At 45.4% G+C, this 6,334-nt stretch overlaps 2 long non-coding RNA genes across 2 annotated transcripts; one reads left to right on the top strand and one right to left on the bottom strand.

Annotated features, from left to right (window-relative positions):
- Positions 1-6: 6 nt before the first annotated feature.
- On the top strand, positions 7-1,600 carry LOC112977581. The gene is made up of 2 exons (XR_003257557.1): positions 7-442; positions 596-1,600. It is a non-coding gene; the product is annotated as an uncharacterized LOC112977581 (long non-coding RNA).
- Positions 1,601-1,657: 57 nt separating this feature from the next.
- LOC112977580 lies at positions 1,658-6,148 on the bottom strand. The gene is made up of 3 exons (XR_003257556.1): positions 5,952-6,148; positions 2,074-2,167; positions 1,658-1,749 (listed from the first exon to the last, which is right to left on the bottom strand). It is a non-coding gene; the product is annotated as an uncharacterized LOC112977580 (long non-coding RNA).
- Positions 6,149-6,334: the final 186 nt, after the last annotated feature.

Genomic DNA, 6,334 nt, shown 5'->3' with positions numbered 1-6,334 from the left:
GAGGGAGAGGGGCCGGGGCAGGCCCTGCCCTCCCCTCGCCTCGCCTGCAAGAGGGGCTGGGGGGGCCGAGCCTGGCTCAGCCGTGGCGCTCTCAGCCGCCCCGCAGAGGCCTCGTCCGCCCCCGGTGCTGCTGCCCTGTGCGAAGCCCCGGGCCGCCGCCCGGGGGGCGACTGCTCGGGCCCCTGCAGGCCCCGCACGCTGTCAGCAGCCCGGGGGCTCGCGGGACGCCCTCTCCCCGCCCCGCCGGCCGAAGTCGCGGCTACTCACTCCTGCTTCCTAGGCCACGTTCCTCGCGGGACGCGGGAGCTGTGGCGCTGCGGGAGGAGAAGGAGGAAGGAGGCCCCAGCCGTGGGGCGACGGCAGCGGGAGAAGCAGACGGGCTGTCTCCCAGCAGTAAGGTGCACGCAGCCTATGCTGTGGAGGAGAGGGCGGCTCAGGCTCTGTAAGAAATGAGTTATAAACGAAATCCTTCTTAACGGGCATTATATTAAACAGAGATGTATGGCTCAGGGATTCATGACAAGTTCTTAATGGCTTATGCACAGTCAGTACTTGTATCACCACGCAAATTTTTACTTTTTTTTTTATATCAAAGACACAGAAAAGGAAGGAAAACCCAGCATATTTGCAATGTGAGCTGTTAAGTAAGACTGCAGTTTGACAGGACTCTCTATACTCTTTCCCTGTGGACTGCAGATTTTCTTAGGAGAGCTGATTTTCTTCCCCTCGCTCACATCCCAGCCTGACAGTTTTGTACATTAGAGCAGTACTGCCTTAACCTGCTTGCAATAGACACAAAACCTTCAGATGGTCTGGAAACACCGTTCTGCTGTTATACATCTACGTGAGAAGGATAAGGGGGAAACCAGCAAGCGTCGGCTTCTGTCTCTGGTGCTGACTTGGTGCTTGCAGTCTCCTTGCTAAGCTGACGCAGGCCCGGCTTGGTGAGCGCTGGCAAACCGCTCCTGCTGTGAGGCTGGGACAGGCAGTGGTATTAGCTGGCCTTTCTGCTTGTAAGCTCATGCTCGGAGAAGGCAACAGCATGCTGAAGGGGGAAGAAAAAAATTTACGATGAAGGAAAAAGAGCAAGAAGAGGCAAGATAAGCTGGAAGAGCAGTGCAGGAAGTCGAAGGAGGCTGCAGAGTTCAGTGGCTCAGATCCAGGGTATCGAGGCAGGTATCTGAGCAGATGGTCTTTCGGGATGAGGACATGGCATGCCTTCCTGGCGCTGCGGACCCTGGCCTTCGAGGTGGAGACAGCCACGACAGTGAAGACTGTCCTCTTTTATTCTGCTCCTGTTGTTCCAGTCTTGAGATCACCAGAGAAGGGTGACAGTTGTGTGCCATTACTGGGTATCAGTCAAAACATGTCTTGAGGATTTCAACAGAAGGTGTTCTCTGCCATTTTCCACTACAAGTCTTTCAGCTTGTAGTGCTGCCAACCCATTAATTTACCAGAAGTCTCGAATGTTTCTTAGGTAAACAATCTATTTTAAGTCATCTCGTTAATGCTTTGGCTTTTATAAACGATTTCATGTAACAAATTTTTATACAACAGACTATTGCCTTGCTAATTAAAACATCATCTCTTGACAACATTATCTCTCAATTTCTTTTGACTTTTCAAAATAAATCTCTATACGCATTTTCAAAGGAATGTTGAACTCAGAGCTAAAGGTACATATATCAAGTGGTACATGTTCAAGTTTTTCATAGTTGAAATGTCAAGTTTTTCTTGCAGGTACATTTTCTAGGTGCAAAAAATTAAGGTAGTTATAGTAATTCCCCTTGAACACTTGATCTTTGATCTAGATTAGCTTTCGTACTATAAGAGTATTCACTGAATAACACAATCACTGAATCTTACTGACCATGGGAGTGTTATGTGCATTCTCTTTTCATGCAGATTAATTGTTCTTGAAGGTTTCTGAACCAAGCAGGGTGCAAGGAGGATTCTCTTAAACACAGATACACATCGTCCACCCATTTTGCCTTTAATATATCTGTTTCCCAAGTACTGTGAGAAATATCACATTGCTATTTGTCTCATGGCTTCTCAGTGTGTGCAAATTACCTTTAGAGGGCACCATTTTGTTGGGCATCTGTTGACATCGAAGTTTTACAGGAATCTCCGGGCTTCCTCGGCAAGCGTGGGAGGAGCAAAGCATCTGCATGGGATCAGAAAAAAGTTCATCATAGGACAATAGAATTCGCATGTATTTATTTTTCAAAGCTGATGTTTAATGAAACCTACCTATGAGAGGAAATGTGTTACACTAAGTAAAAATACAAGGACTCTAGAAAGTCCCCCTCCACACAGCTGTTAACCAAGAAGTTAATTTATTTACTTGGACGATGCCTTTTTCAATACCCAGTGTTAAACAGGCTACTGTTAAAAATAATTTGTATCAGCTTGTCTTTTGCTTAAGCGGAGAAAAAAGAAAAGCCTCCTCCAGCCTGATACTAAAAAAAAAAGGCTTAATTTCTGTTGGGGTACATTATTTATCACTGTGCAATCTATTGTCAAGCAAAATTGAGACTTAATATTCTGTCATGGTGTATTGTGAAATTATTCATTTAACTTTAAGTTACTTAAGGAGGGGGGCTTCCATCGCTTTCTGTGAGAGTGGACCCCATCATACAATTGTTCATCTACAACCCTCTCAGCATTCAGCAGCAGGTAACATGCTTAGGCTGAGTGAGCCTCCGACTCCAGAAAACAGAAAAAAAAAAAAAATTGCCTGGAGAAGTTGAAGTAGAATGAAACCCCTGCTGGGGGTGCCCATGCCACAAACACTGTGGAGACTTCTGTAGCATGTCTTCCAATTAATTTATTTCTGAGATGTTTATTATTAATGCGTAAGCACGCTGCTGCAGGAATGACACGTAGCTGAGTACTGAAACATTGTTGAAGGCAACAGTAGGCTGTGTTTGTTAGTCTTTCTACAATCCAGCAATAACAAAGCTGATGAGCTCTACTATCCCAGCTTCAGGATTAAGGTGGTTCTCAGGACCACCATATAATACCTTGGATTTTCTGTAATTTTTTCATGCATTGCATTTTTGTTCAGAAGAATTACTCTCCAGGTATGTACTATAGATTTTATCTGATATTTATACTTAAATGTTACGCTACTATTATATCGTTAGTCCTCCAGGTATTCTTTGTTGGCAAATCAAATCCCTTACCTTAACGCACAAGTATCCAATAAAAGAATTGATGCGTACTGTAAGTTTTATGTAGAATGTGGGGAGAATATTTATAGACCTTAGTATTTACATACTATATTATTTACATTTCTAAACAAAGTTTTAATCCCCTTTTTATATATCTCAATACGTAATCAATATTTTGATCTTCATTTCTGAACTTTTTTCAGCTTGAATCTTCTGTGTTTACTGAGCTGTGTTACAATCTTTGTTGCAAAAGCTGGAAACTTCCCCTCAGAAGCAAAAGCGTTTTGTCAGCTTTCAGCTTTAGGGCCCTTTCAAAGTAATTCTTTATGCTATATGGTATAATGGATAAACCAAAATGACAGTTGTGAGGCCTTTGGTACATCTAATATGCCTTTACTGGAGCAACCGAGCAGTTCTGCTCTTACGTAATACTGCAGCATGCTGCCAGTCCCTTATATCCCCAGTGTCTCAAGTAAGCATTTCATGTGACCCTTAGCCATCGTGAATAGAGCAATAGTAATGTGAGGCATAAAATCTACACATTATGTAATCATTTCTCCTGACAGCAACCCAGGCAAAGTATTTCCTACTGACTACTGACTGCTGCAGTAACAGACATTTAATTCTAACTTGCCACTAAAATAAAACATTCTGTGGGTAGAAGGAAGCGTATGGGTGGGAACAGAGAACGGAGGTTATTCAGGTCCAAACACGAATACACCAGAAAGATTAGTAATATTTTTGGAACTTGATTTATGTCGCCAACTTAGTCTGACAGCCTGTAAACGCAGGGTGCTAGAAAGTACACCAAGACCCATTTCATGTCTGCCTTTACTAATACGACCAAGGAGAAAATTGCAAACGTCATGAAATGCATTTACTTGATTAAGGCACTTGATTTTAAAAGTGCCTTAAAAACACTAGTATAATTTTTGTTTACTTAGAATCACACCGACCTGACATTATGACTTACTCTGGAGGACAGAACCAGAACCCAGAAAATGCAGTTTCAGCATTTAAAAGCATGAGAAAAGCAGAGGCCTTCATTGTTGTAATGTAAGGTATTATACTTCAGAGAAACCCCACACTTGCCATACAGAAACTTAACTCTGTGTGGAATCCTAGCATGTTTCAACATACTAAATTTGCCAGGTAACAAACTTGAAAGTCACTGGGTTTTCCTATGGTGTACCTGGCACAGTCTCGGCTTTGTGAGGTTACATGCATGTGCAGTCCTCTTAGCCCAGGAGGGAACATTGGGAATACCGTGCCATCTGCCCTTTCTCCTCTCCTAAATCCAGCTGGATCTTACCTAAACGGAGGTAGATTTTCACATGAAATTACACCCTCGGATCGTAACTTCTGCTGTTGAGAAGTGGCCCTTGGAGGTAGCTAAGTAGAGCTAAGTTTTGATCCCTGTTTGATATGAACATAATGCTTTATTTTAGAGCCTTCTGGATGCTGCTGTCTATCTTTTTTTCCCCTCAAACATCTGAGACAAAAAAATTACGACCATCATTCCTGATCTGGAAGTGGAAGGTAAGAATTCCCAGAGCATAGTCCCCAGAACCCAAAAATACAGCCTGCAGCTGTCGCCTAGTGTTTAAAGGGTTGTTGGACATCTTTTGAAATGTGCTGTGCACCCTCCGTTTGAACTTAAGGGAATGGCCCTCTTGTCTAAGAAGAACACACTGTGTTTCACACTGTGTGTTCAGATTATCATTGCCAGCAAAGAGGTGGTTGAACTTATTCTGAAACTTCTTATGCTGAAACTATACTCTTTGACTATTATGTATATGAAATTTCCACACGAGAGGATGTACAGTTTTTAACCTACACTCCTCGCGTGGTGAGGAGGTTCAGGGCAGAGGTTGGGTAAAGGCAATGTTGAAAACTTGCCAAGGGTTTGAAGGCAGGACTTGATTGATTTAACTTCAGTAGCTTGCAAGTGGCCCTATCTTTATTTAGAGGTGTGTCCTTCCTTAACTGCCTGCCAACTTTGTTAAAGAGTGCTTGCAAATCAAACATTATATACTTCTGAAATATTGAAAGTCATTTTTATGTATTTATTTAAAAAGAAGATAGGACTAACTACGTGAAGAGGGCAGAAATGCAGAAGATAAGATACCTCTATTCTTTTTGTGACTGTGTTGGTTATCTGTGGATTAGGTAGCTGAACCCCTTTGTGGCACACCTAGAAAGGTTTCATAAGGAAACTTGGAAGGGGTAATGGGTTTTGAGTCCCTTGCATGAAATGCTGAAGCAGTGCGAAGCGTTCTGCTTCTTTATCTTGCAGACTTGCTCCACAGGCTGTCAGGGAAGCAGTCTGGGGTGGAAGAGGAATATGGGAGTCCACACTATTGCTCAGGCATTTTTCATGGCTCTCCTATGACACTTAGTAAGTGGCCACGGGGCTCTTTTCACACTGTGCCCAGCAGTGGCTGTCACAGCCGGGGACATATCTCCACACAAAACTGAGGGGCTGCCCTGCCAAGGGCCTGCACTGAGGCTTCGCATGGGCAGAAGCAGCATCGTTTCTGTGATGCACCTAAATCAACATACAGTAACAGGCCGCACAAACAGGAGTCTGAGGCACTGGGACCCCTTGCTTGTGAGAAGCCCCGTGACAGGCTACGAGGCAGGGGAAGATGGTGAAAGGATCCTGCTGCCAGGAGCGCCCAAGGCTGTCGCACTCATTCATGTTATAGTAGTGCCCATGAAGCGTCCCTGGATGACAGCCGGGACACTGTGGTCCAGAGTGGTGCCGCGGTTTACCTGGAGACAGAGGCTGGCTGGGGGCTGAGTCCCGCTCTCCCTTCGGTGCCCTGCTCATGGCCCCGACTCCCTTTGGAGGTGCTGGGGGGGAGCCGGGGCACCTGGGGGACTGTGGGTGCCTGGGCTGTGGGCGGTGGCTGCGGGGTGCAGAGGTGGATGTCCCAGAGGGGGTGTTTGGGGGCCTTGGGGGGTGTCTGAGGGGGATGTTTAAGGGGAGAAGGATGTCTTTGGGGGTAGGGGAGGATACATTTGAAGAGATGGCAGGGTGTCGAGGGAGAGAAGGGGCCTTTGGGGGAAGGGAAGGTATCCGATGGAGAGGGGGTGTGTTTGAGAGGAGTGGGGGACATCGAGGGGGCCTCTGGGGGGAGGGGGAGGTGTCTAGG

This window comes from Apteryx rowi, unplaced genomic scaffold (genome assembly GCF_003343035.1).
Source record: "Apteryx rowi isolate R43461 unplaced genomic scaffold, aptRow1 scaffold_85, whole genome shotgun sequence".
Lineage (NCBI taxonomy): Eukaryota > Metazoa > Chordata > Aves > Apterygiformes > Apterygidae > Apteryx > Apteryx rowi.
This window is presented reverse-complemented; position numbering and strand designations above follow the sequence as displayed.